The sequence below is a fragment of the Chrysemys picta genome, chromosome 1, assembly GCF_011386835.1.
Source record: "Chrysemys picta bellii isolate R12L10 chromosome 1, ASM1138683v2, whole genome shotgun sequence".
Taxonomy (NCBI): Eukaryota; Metazoa; Chordata; order Testudines; family Emydidae; genus Chrysemys; species Chrysemys picta.
In genome coordinates this window covers 245,865,794-245,879,045 of record NC_088791.1, presented here as the reverse complement: position 1 = coordinate 245,879,045, position 13,252 = coordinate 245,865,794, and the positions used below count along the sequence as shown (strand labels likewise).

The 13,252-nt window shown below is 43.0% G+C and overlaps 1 long non-coding RNA gene across 2 annotated transcripts in view; it reads right to left on the bottom strand.

The window, feature by feature from the left end:
* Positions 1–3,121: 3,121 nt before the first annotated feature.
* LOC135980802 (uncharacterized) overlaps positions 3,122–13,252 on the bottom strand; it is a 28,960-nt gene continuing 18,829 nt past the window's right edge. For both annotated transcript variants that reach the window (XR_010597706.1, XR_010597705.1), the window contains exons 2-3: positions 5,187–5,266; positions 3,122–3,418 (exon numbers count right to left, since the gene is read on the bottom strand). This is a non-coding gene — a long non-coding RNA (uncharacterized LOC135980802). The remainder of the gene's footprint in view (positions 3,419–5,186; positions 5,267–13,252) is intronic.

The following is a 13,252-nucleotide window of genomic DNA, read 5'->3' as shown; positions in this document are numbered from 1 at the left end:
GTATTTACGTGCCAGATATGCTAAACATTCATATGGCCCTTCATGCTTCAGCCACCATTCTAGAGGACATACTTCCATGCTGGTGACGCTCATTAAAAAAAATAATGCGTTAATTAAATTTGTGACTGAACTCTTTGGGGGGAGAAATGTATGTCCCCCGCTCTTTTTTACCCACATTCTGCCATATATTTCCTGTTATAGCAGTCTTGGACGATGACCCAGCACATGTTGTTCATTTTAAGAACACTTTCACTGCAAATTTCACAAAATGCAAAGAAGGTACTAATGTGAGATTTCTAAAGATAGCTACATCACTCGACCCAAGGTTTAAGAATCTGAAGTGCCTTCCAAAATCTGAGAGAAACAAGGTGTGGAGCATGCTTTCAGAAGTCTTAAAAGAGCAACACTCCGATGTGGAAACTACAGAACCCGAATCACCAAAAAAAAAAAATCAACCTTCTGCTGGTGGCATCTGACTCAGATAATGAAAATGAACATGCGTTGGTCCGCACTGCTTTAGACTGTTATCGAGCAGAACCCATCATCAGTGGATGCATATACCCTGGAATGGTGGTTGAAGCATGAAGGGACATAGGAATCTTTAGTGCATCTGGCAGGTAGATGTCTTGCGATGCCTGCTACAACAGTGCCATGAGAACGCCTGTTCTCACTTTCCGGTGACATTGTAAACAAGAAGTGGGTAGCATTATCTCCTGCAAATGTAAACAAACTTGTTTGTCTGAATGATTTGCTGAACAAGAAGTAGGACTGAGTGGACTTGCAGGCCCTAAAATTTGACATTATTTTTGAATGCAGCTTTTTTGGTATATAATTCCACATTTATAAGTTCAACTTTCATGATAAAGAGATTGCACTACAGTATTTGTAGAGGTGAATTGAAATATACTATTCTTCAAGTGCTTATTCATGATGATTCCATTTTAGGTGTGTGCACGCCCACGTGCACAGTTGAAGGAGATTTCTGCAATAGCAGTATCCGTAGGGCCATATGTGGCGCTCCCTGGAGTGGCACTCCCATTGAGGCGGTATATCAGGTGCTGCCAGCCCTGTGCCCTCTCAGTTCCTTCTTACCACCTATGATGGTTGGTTGGAGCGCCTTGTCTTGCTTTGCAAGAGCAGTAGCAGTTATCCATTGACTGGTTTCATTGTTGTTGTACATAGTTTCATAGGTAGTTAGTGTTAGTTAGTCAATAGAGTCCCAGTTGGGACTTTGCTCCAAGCGGGCATGCTCCGCTCCCCCGGCTTCAAGTTGTGTGCATCATGCAGCTGGCCGATGCCTATCAGTGATCTGCACAATAGCTGTTTTAAGTGTCTGGGGGAAGGCCATTGCAAAGACAGGTGCCGCATCTGTAATAAATTTTGCCTGAGGACCCAGAAAGAGCGGGATATCCGCTTAAGGGTGTTATGATGAAGGCTGCTCTTTGTCCGGCATCGGACCCCTCCACCGTGGCACCCACACCCAGCACTTCAGCCTCGGCGTTCAATGGACTGCCAGTGCCAGACTCGGCCCGGCACTGTTCCATTTCGCCTGTGCCGAAGAAGAGGCTGACGAAAAGAAGCCTCTGGGCATCAAAGAAGAGAGGGGCCTCAGATAAAGGACCTGTGTCAGGCCATATGTCCACTACAGGATTCATAGGGGTATCACAGAGGTGGGACCCACTTGCCCCACTAGGGACCCACCCCCCCACCCCTGGCAGTGGCAGGGGCTCCCAGCTAGTGATGGGGCCTTCAATGCCTGAAGTGGTCCCGGTGGCTAAGGAGCAAGGCCAACCGGCTCCAGAAGTGCCATGCCAGGTTACCGATACGGCTCCACTTGCAGCACCAAAGGGGAAAGACACCAGGGTGCTGCAGCATAGACTGGCGGAACACCCCAGGTCGCCAGATCAGAGGCGCAAGTCCCTGTCGCCGCGACCTCAGGACCCGGCACCGCAACCTAGCTCGTCGGCCAGAAGACCTAGATCTCCATCGAGATCCCCGCCTACTAGGCAAACGACTCCAGACTCGCAGTGCTGCTCCCCATACCTCTGGTACTGACGACTATCTGGCCATAGGTCACCTAGATACTGAACACCCTGTCACAGGTCTCCTCATTGTTGGTCTCTGTCCTGGAGGGCTCGTTCAGGATCTCCGTGTTGTTCGCGCTCACCCCGGTACTGTTCCTCCAGCAGGCGACGCTACTCCCAATGCCCTCATTGATCGCCTACCAGGGTCAGTAGGCAGACACAAGCCTCAACGGCCCCCTGTGGTCACCAGAGGGACAGTGGTCAGGGTCGGACTATGACTTTAGCCTGTTGCCGAGATGGGCGGACTCCTCTCCGACACGGGAGACGGAGGCGGCTCCAGCCACAGTGCCAACGCAGCAGGGGTTCTGTGGGCCCCCCCCCCGTGGCCATACTGGAACTTTTGGGGGGCTGCTGGTGATTCTGGTCCAGAACTCCCAGTCCTCTCTGACCGCGGACAAACCAGCAGAAGTACCGCTGGTAACGCAATTGGAACACAGCTCTGCAGTGGAAGAGAGCCGGCGCACCGTACCCCGGCACCGAGGGAGCCTTCCCCCAACAAGGGAGGGGATGACACCATCCCTCAGGTGATACAAACGTCTTCGTCGTCCCCGGACGAGGCAGTGGCCAGACCCTCCCACACCAGCAGTCCCCCGGACGATTGTAAGGAGCACCAGGCCCTCCTTAAATGGGTGGCTGAAAAGCTTGGCCTGCCGATTGAGGAGGTAGCTGAGGAGGCAGATGACCTCTTCAATGTCATCTCTGCCACCACATAAGTGATCTCTCTCCTGCCATCCATCTCTACCCTCTGACAAACTGAGGCTAGGGACACCATTCCTTACCCACACCGGCAAAAATTGCATTGCCCGTCCACCCAGAGGTGCTCAAAATAGCCAAATCGGTGTGGCAAACCCCCTCATCTATTCCGCTGATGTCCAAAGAAAGTGGAAAAAAATACTGTGTCCCTGCAAAGGGCTTCGAGTATCTGTGTACCCATCCCCACCACAGCATCATTGGTCGTGTCCATGGTGAACGAAAGGGGCAGGCAGGGCCAACCCAGAGGAACACCGAAAAATAAGGAGGCCAAGAGACTCTACTTATTCGGCAGGAAGGTTTATTCGATGGACAGCTTACAGTTTAGGGTCTCTAACCACCAGGCCCTGCTGGGACATTATAACTGTAACCTATGGGACTCCCTTAATAAGTTCACGGAGGCCCTCCCCCAGGACTGTGGAGACATCTGTAGAGCAGCCACCTGGTCATCTGTCCACACTTTTACGTCTCACTATGCACTGACCGAGCAGGCCGGGGATGATGATGGCTTTGGTAGGGCAGTACTGCAAGCCACTAAGCTGTGAACTCCAAGCCTACCTCCATGGATATTGCTTGTGAGTCACCTAAAATGGAATGGACATGAGCAACACATCTCTAAGAACATCATTTTTTTTCTTTTTACAGTTCAAATACTTGTAATCAAAAATATAAAGTGAGCACTGTACACTTTGTATTCTGTGTTGTAATGAAAATCAATATATTTGAAAATGTAGAAAACATCCAAAAATATTTAAATAAGTATTATTCTATTATTAACAGTGCGATTAATCACAATTACTTTTTTTAATCGCTTGACAGCCCTAGTGCTCAGACAAAAAAGAAATTTCAGCGATCAGTTGTTTTTTTCCAAACCATCATGTTTCAACAGTTATTGCAAAGATTATTTCCCTAGAGCTTTCAGTGGTTAAGCAGGCCCATAATTTATTCTATTTGATGGGTCCCAGTGGGAAAAAAATATCCACCTGGACTCAGGACAAACTAAAATATTTATTAATTTAGAGAGAGATTACTGTGCCTCTGTAACAATAAAGTAATGCATCAATGTTTTCTCATGAGGTGTTGCAGAGGACCTAGAAAATATGTTCTTCCAGTCCATTGTCCAGCTTCCTCCCCACAACCACCACTCCCCCCAACACACACTCCCTCATTCCCTGTAACTGAAGTAATGTTTCCTGGGATATACATACGTATTTAAGGATGGAAGATAGAGGAGCCTGGTATATAGATTGCAAACTAAGTGTCACAAATGATATTTTTTCAGCAGTATAGTGGGTACAGTGCCAGCACTTGTAGAAACTCATCTTCTAAAATAAGCATTGCCCACACGCCCTAGATAGCTCAGAGTCTGATGTCACTGAAAAAGTGGTGCTCGCTATGTGACTTTCCAGACTACTGTGCTGAGAAAAAATGGGTGCAATTTTCGTTTAAGATGTGAAATCATCATGCTCTAACTGAACAGTGATATGCATACAGAAGAACGAGCTCACAAAGGCTGACTGACGACACTATCACTGCAGCAGGGAGCCCTAAAAGGAACAATGCTTGTCAATTCATGTCTGTCAGAGCTATAAGATGTCATTTTCTGGGTTTGTATTATTTTACTGGTTGACATATATATATAGCAACTTTCACAGGTAAGAAAGGGGAAGGGCACAGAGGTAAGTTATTTTCTGACATCTAACTCAAGATAACTTGATGAACAATTTTTGACAAGGCATATATGAGCAAGTTTATTTACCATTAAGGAGAGGGTTCTTATCATTTGTGCATAGTTGACAGCTCACTTCATAAACCCCACAGCCACAGTACCGGGATTAAATATGTGCTGTCACATTTCTCCTAGTGTATACCACAGAAGACACACTTATGGCATCAGGAACTCACATAATTGTTTCCATTTGTCCAAATTCAGTCCTGAGGCAAATCCATGTACTTCAGTGAAGTTTTTCCTCATTTACACCAGGGATGATTTTGGCCCATGCCATCTACTTCAAATTCTGCTGCTGCCCTATTTTTCACAACACATGTGCCACGTTGGCTGGAGTGGCTCACAACTGAGTGCGCCTACCTCAGGACACGCTGTCTGAAAACAGGGCAGACAGCTCCAACTGGTGGTGTGTACTATAATTAGATTTCACCAAGCTGGTAATGAATGTGAATTCCTGGATCACTGTACCAGTCTTACCATAGAGTCACAGACAGTCCCCTTAGGCTCTCCAGTCTATCTTGCCACTCAGACAAACTGAACTTTGTAATAAAAGGTAACTTACACCAAAAATCACATCACATCACATTCAGGTTACTCCCAATCCCAAGAGATCAGTGACTTACCCCAGATCAATTGGTACCTTAGGTCTTACACCAAAGACAATGATGGTAGCAAGTCCGATAGTTAACTGAAGATTTATTAGCTAAGAAAAGGAAATGAGAGTTATTGGGAGGTTAAAGCAGGTAAAATATATGTACAAGTGAGTCACAGTCTATAATTCCACATGGTAGCAGAGATGTAGTAATCTGCCAGTTTCTCAAAAGTCTCTCAGGGCTACCCAGAATACCCAGGATCTCCATCTTCTCATTCAGCTATTCCACCCTGTTAGAATCCAAACAGTTCAGAGATGCAGGATCTTTCCCTCAATCCATACTCATAGCTTCTTCTCACAGAAAACAAGCTGACTGGGTCACTACCCACATGGGTTTTTCCTTTGATGTTGGAGAGTGAGGAATGCAATTTGAGACTTTGACCTCCAATCATCACACACAATGACCACTTGCTTTGCAATTAGCACTTTTCTGTTAAAGTTCTTTGTTTACATTGCACAAGGCTTCCTTCTCATTTGATGGGTTATTTAGTTACAGGAGTAAACACAATGTAAATGTTTGCTAGTACATTATAATGGCATACAGATAAATAAAAACAATGCTAGTTACATCCCATTAGTTTTCATGAAGTTTAAACTCCAAATACACTCTTATGCATTTAAAAATCACTTTGATCTATACTAATACACAAAAAGAACAGGAGTACTTGTGGCACCTTAGAGACTAACAAATTTATTAGAGCATAAGCTTTCGTGGACTACAGCCCACTTCTTCGGATGCATATATAATATAATACACAAGTGAATAGTCCTGGGGCTTTGGCATGAGCTGGCACCTGGTCTACCAGCATCAGAACATGACACTATCTTCTCCTGCCAAACTCAGTCCTCGCATGACAGGAACATCTAAAGAAATGTACACAAACTAGGTCCTCTGTCTTCTCTGTGGCCTCCTAAGGACACCATCAAGGAGGAAGAATGCCAAAATCATCTACTGTACTCTGATTAAGTATGGTCCAGCATTACAGATGCATTTCAATGCCATTCCCAGAATAGCAGAAGTGTTTTCAAAATTGATTTTGAATACCATGAACAATTGTACCCAGCAGAAGTTTTAACTAACAAAAATCCTTAGCTATAACACCTGGAACAATCAAAACACTTGAGAAGTATCCAAAGCAAGCATGCAGTGTGCTATTGGGGAATCCAGAATGCTAGCTGGCTGATAAATCTGTAATACAGCCCTACTACATGTTTTGCCAGAACTAAAAAGGGGGCTGTGTGTGTGTGTGTGTGTGTGTGTAAGTTTGCTCCAGAGTAAAAAAGTTATTCAATAAATGAAGAAAAAGTTACTGTTGATTAACTGTGTAAGTCGAAGGACAGCAGTTTATGAGTCACATTGTGAACACATTTCTGTATCTAGTTTACTATATGCCCTGCATGAAAATGGAAGGTGAGGAAAGGCAAATATTGACCCAAATGACTACCTGAGAATCTTGACTTCTAGTCTAATTTTCAGTCAGACCTGAAAACCTTAGCTAGCTGCTATGGTTTCTTACCTCCTCTAGGTGACAAGTATTTATTATTGATGGACAAGATGAGCCTTGATAGAACCAGTTCTTAATATGGAAACACTGATCTACATTCCATTCATTTAGAATGAGAATTACTCCTATAAAATGAACATGTTAAAGGTGTAAATGACTGTTAAAGGTGTAAAATTAATGAAAAGAGTTTGGCTTAAAATATATTAATTTTGATCATCTCTCCAAGACTTCTATGAAAAAAAATCTGTCTTATCTATACTGAGCTTTTTAAAAGGCACATTCCACCTCCACACCTCCAACCCAGGGTCATTACACAGAGATACTTACATAGTGGTTTAAAAATATGTAGGACAAAATTTAATGATGGGAGTAGCAGTCGTATTTTACAATGCAAATCTAGAAGGAAAAAAATTGATATTTGCTTAGTTCTTCCTGCCTTATTATCTGGCAGCTATTTCAGGCCTCCTACCTTAACTTTAAAGATAGAAGTAACAATAGTTCTTAAATGGGTAATATTTTAATATTTAACACATCAGAGCTGATCTAAATCAGCAAGTGGGCAAAGAATATTTCTTGCTCGGAATCAGCATATTTAACACCCTGTTATAAGAGGAGTGAAACTGGTTGCCAATTCAAGTGCCAGGTAATTTCATAGAATAATTACCCTCCCTAAACAAAGGGCCATATTCATCCTCTGCGTAGGGCCAGGAAACTCCATGAGTTTCCCCTCCATTCTTCTATCCTGGCAGGATGGCTCCCTGGGGAAGGAAGCAAGGATCTTGCCCACAAATCTCATATATCTATAGGAACCTTTGGAGAGCATGAAGCCGTCTGCCTGAAGGCCCTGTCTGTCCATAAGAAGCTCTACCCCGGTTTCCTGAAAGTACAGCTCTAATGGAGCCACACTTCCATGGCACAAAGGGAGGCTTGCCAGCATGGAGGGGGTGCCACAGAAAATTTTTGACAGTCTTTGCTAACATTTCTGACTAATCTCCACTGTATGTCAGGGAGGAAATTAAGCACATCCTTTCCCTCCCACAACCCCATTCATTTCCCCTGATACATATCCTCTCCCCTCCATGCAGATGCAAAGAAGCAGGATACTCCATTGGCTCTGAGGGAAGGTGAATTTTTGCTATAGAGGCAGCTGCCTGCCACCCCTTCACATGTACAACCTCTGAAATGCTTCCAGTTCCATGCACAGGGCCAGTTAGACTGGCAGAACTGCAGCGTCTCAATGCGTGGATGAGATGATGGTATTCAGAAGAGAGATTTAAGTTTATTGGGAACTTTTTGGGAAGGAGGAGCCTATACAGGAAGTATTGGCTCCATCTAAAACGAATGGAACCAGATTGCTGACATGTAAAATTAAGAAGGTCGTAGAGGAGTTTTTAAACTAAAGGCTGGGGGAAAGCTGACAAGCGTGGAGTACCACACAGTTCAGACAAAGTTGTCCGCTAGGTAGGGGAGGATTTATTAAAGGGGGATACTCTATATTCATGGTTCTCAACCTTTTTGAACTTACAACCCATTTGTAAATATTTATGACCTGTCACGACCCAGTAAATAGTCTGGGGGTGGAGGCCCTGGGCACGTAACTAGACATTTTAACGCCCAGGGCAAACAAGCATATTTGCACCCTCTACCAGAGGTGACGCATGGCAGGAGCATGTGGGGTCACGTGCCCACACTAGATTTTTGGTAGCGGTGTCCTCCCCCCTACCCATAGAGGCTTGGGTGGCCCACTGAGGTGAGTCAGAGGTGGCACTTCCTCCCCAAGCTCTGCCATGTGGGGCTGGCCCCATGGAGCCCCGCCATGCGGGGTTGGCTTGAGCCACTTGGCATCACCGGCTTGAGCCAGCCCCACAGCTTTGCGTCTTGGATGGCTGCCTCACTTGCCCCACCCTGATTATGGCTCTGCTCTGAAGTGGTTTCAGTCAGATCCTGCCCCCTGGGAGGATTGGGTCCTGCCTGACACTCACCCCACAGTGATGGCTCCTGCAGCTCTTGTGCTGTGGGGCTGGCTGGGCTTGGCTCTCTGCTCCAGATGTTGCAATCTTCTGGGTTGCAGCTCCGCTCAGGTTTGGCCCCATTATCTTGACTGAACCAAATTTGTGTGAATGGAGTTCTGACCTGGCTCGTGGGGTTGAAGTGCCCCACACTCAAATTTGGCCTAACGAGTCTCCCTTCATCATGACAGCTGGGCCAAACCCGAGTGGTGCTGGGATCCCAGAGGTTGCAGTGCCTGGAGCAGGGAGGTGAGCCCAGCCAGCCCCGTGGGACAGGAGCCACGGGAGCTGCCACATGGCCCTTTGAAACATTCTGGCCACTCAATTTTGGGTCCCAACCTGTGGGTTGAGAAACTCTGTTCTATATCCCAGTAAAGAGGAGAGGATAGACGTTGATAAAGTACAGATAGGAACTGAAGAGAAACAGTAAAACTAAAATGAGTCCCATTCAATTACATCACATGAAGGCGGGCAACTAAATACTGACAATTTTATAAGTGCTGGTATACAAATGCTAGAAGTATAAATACTAAGATGGGTGAACTTGAGTGCCTGGTATTAAATGAGGATATTGCTATAATAGGCATGGCAGAAATTTGGTGAAACAATGATAATCAGTAGGACACGGTAATATTGGGGTACAATATATATATAGGAATGACTGAGTAGGTTGCACTGGTATGGGAGTGGTACTATATGTGGAAGAAAGCATAGAGTCAAATAGAGTAAAAATCTTGGCTGAAATAAACTGTGCCATAGAATCTCTTTGGATAGTAATTCTATGCCCTAATAATAAGAATATAGCAGTAGGGATATATTACTAACCACCTGACCAGGATGGTGACAGTGACTGTGAAATGCCCAGGGAGATTAGAGAGGCTAGAATAAACAGAAAACCCAATAATAATGGGGGATTTCAACTATCCCCATATTGACTGGGTACATGTCACCTCAGGATGGGATGCAGAGATAAAATTTTTAGAAACCATTAATGACTGATTTTTGAAGCAACTAGTTCTGAAATCCACAAAGGGAGAGGCAATTCTTGCTTTAGTCCTAAGTGGCACACAGGATCTGGTCCACTAATAGCAACCATAATGTAATTAAATTAAATATCCGGGGGCGGGGGGGGGGGGGGAATCCACAGAAATCCACCACCGTAGTATTTAACTTCAGAAAGGGGAACTACACAAAGATTAGGAAGCTATTCCAATGGAACTTAAAAGTAACAACCACAAGAGTGAAATGCCTGCAAACTGCATGGCAACTTAAAAAAAACACCATAAAGAGGTTCAAAGTAAAATGTATACTCCAAATAAAAATTATTAAAAAGACCCCAAGAGATCAAAAAAAATGGCACCATCGCTAAACAGAGTTAAGGAGACAGTTACACACAAAGACATCCTTTAAAAATTGGAAGTCAAATCCTAATGAGGAACATAGAAAGGCACATACATTTTGGCAAGTCAGGTATAAAAGTATAATTAAGCAGGCCAAAAAATAATTTGAAGAGCAACTAGCAAAAGACAAAAACTAACATTTTTTTTTAAAGTATGTCAGAGCCAGGAAGCCTGCCAAACACTCAGTGGGGCCACTGGATGATCGAGGTGCTAAAGGAGCACTCAAGGAAAACAAGGCCATTGCAGAGAAACTAAATTAATTATTTGCATTGGTCTTCACTGCAGAGGATATGAGGGAGATTCCCACACCCGAGCCATTCTTTTTAGGGGACCAATCTGAGGAATTGTCCCACACTGAGATGTCCATAGAGATGATTTTGGAACAAATTGATAAAACAGTAGTAAGTCACCAGGACCAGGTGGTATTCATCCAAGAGTTCTGAAGGAACTCAAATATGAAATTGCAGAACAACTAACTGTGTTATGTAAACTATTGCTTTAAATCAGCCTCTGTACCAGATGACTGGAGGTTAGCTAATGTAACACTGATTTTTTTTAAAAAGGTCCCAGAGGTGATCCTGGCAAATGAAGGCTAGTAAGTCTAATTTCAGTATCAGGCAAATTGGTTGAAACTATAGCAAAGAACAGAATCATCAGACACTTAGATGAACACAAAATGTTGGGGAAGAGTCAACATTGCTTTTGTAAAGCGCAATCATGCCTTGCCAATCTATTAGAATTCTTTGAAGGTTAACTTTACCCACTTAAATACTCCCATTGAATTAGTGTATGTAAAGTTAAGCACATGCATAGATCTCTGCAGGATCAGGGCCCCAGGGCTAAATGGGCACTCACTGTTTAAAACTGTGATTTTGAATTATCACTAGCCACCTGATCAGGATACCTAACCCACCCTGGCTGGAATTCAGACTGTTGGTTATCTTTTTTTAGGCTTTAAAACAATACTTCCAAAAATCACTACACAGCTTAACAGTTATGAGTCCGTGCCCCTACAACTTAGGTCCTTGATCCTGCAGAGGTATGCATATGCTTAACATTACACACATTAATTTAATGGCACTCTCAACTGGGTAAAGTTAAGCACACCTGTAAATCTTTGCAGTATCACGGCCTAATGTAAGACAAGACACAAGAGGTGTGGGTTACAAATAGCAGCATAGAAGGGGGAGAGAGGAAGAGGGTGACAATAATAAATTAACATTAATAACTTTCTAAATTAACATGAAAACTCACTTATATTCAAACCATTAGTGTCCTCCCACAATAATCTGCCACGATAAATTTAACAGTTTAATTGTTAGGCAGGATTATTTTTTGTTGGTTTTATAGAAATAATCCACTTTTTGCATTGGATTGTATTTTGCATTCTTCATCTCTCTGGTATTGTATACACAAAGGCCTCACGAGGGCCAATTGTGATGATTTGGGAGGTCTATGGAACAGATATATGGCTGTAGTGAATATAGCACTGCTAATATTCTGGCTGTTCCAGCATTACTTCAGATAGCTATGATTTTATTACTGCTAATAGTATTGTGTCTAATCTGGATGTCCCAGCATTACCGTCAAGTTTTAGAATGGCATATGGGAATACTTCAACTGTGTAAATGTTTAAGCTCTAACCAGTATCAAAGGAGTTATTCACTGTTAAGATCTAAGAACTGCATTCGACCTCTGGAATAGAAAGAAATAACATGAGCACTGATTTTATCAACAGTGCACTGTACTGAATCCAGAATCATGGAAGGATATTTACATGAGAAACAAACAATGAAATCACTTTTGTTAAGAACAGTAGAATGTCTTTATATGGAGAAAATTAATTTTAGGTTCAGATGTTTTATAAATGAAATTTCAAAAAGTGTCAAACAAAATACCAAATAAGAAATTGACATTTACTAATAAACAATTGAAAATGCAAAGTAAAATATTCCTTCTCCCCTCTCTCCAAAAAAGGGAGGGGAAAATCAAAATACAGGTTGTGTGGAGCAAAATACTTTCAAGAGGCTTAAAGAATGCTCTGTGTAGTGCTTTGATTTAAATATTGGGGGGAAATTACCTGTGTAAAAGTAAATAAAATTGAGTAAGCAATTCATGTGTCTGAGTTGAATGTGTCTTTGAATAGTGGGCCCAACTGCAGATCATTTGTGAAAAACGCTAACCATTACTAGATAAAATACACACAAAAGGGACACTACAGATTGGACTCAATAACATAGCATAGGGTCCCAGTTCTGGTTCTCTGGACTGTGGCAGATGCCCATGAAAAATTTTTCATGTTGGGTAGATGGGTATCTGCTGCAATCCATGGGACAATTATTAAAAATGCATATGGTTACATTTTATTAATAGCAGATTTTTTCATTAATTGTCTGAGCATCTGCCACAGTATTGGATTGCAGCAGTGCAATACTTTTTGGAATTTGCATGTTAATTTTTTTAGCCAAGTACCCAAAGGAAGAAAAACAGAGCAAATGAGAGCAGTTTCTCTGTAGGATAAGAGTTTAAATCCTGTTACTCTTTGTTGAAAACGACGACAACACAGAGAACAGCCTTGCTTATTTATCCTAAACAAATAATAAAATAACATAGCCTTAACAATGGCAATTCATATTTGTTAATTTAGCATTAACGTATAATCAGTGAAGCATTACCTTTAAGACTTAATTGAAAACTAATTGCACAATACATAACTGTAGATATAATAATTTGCTGTTCCATCAACTATTAAGGCTTGTTACTTAAATAATTCTTTGCAAACATCAGGAAAAGTAATCTTCTCTGGATGGTGCCAAAATCACTTGGCTAGTTTCAATCTTAACAGCGGAGTGATTTACACATCACCATGGGGGAGGGATAGCTCAGTGGTTTGAGCAGTGGCCTGCTAAACCCAGGGTTGTGAGTTCAAACCTTAAGGGGGCTACTTAGGGATCTGGGGCAAAATCAGAACTTGGTCCTGCTAGTGAGGGGGCTGGACTCTATGACCTTGCAAGGTTCCTTCCAGTTCTAGGAGATAGGATATCTCCATTAATTTATAATAACCATATACATGCACTATGCTCCTGTAAAAGAGGTTAATGATGAACGTAGCAGATAAAAATC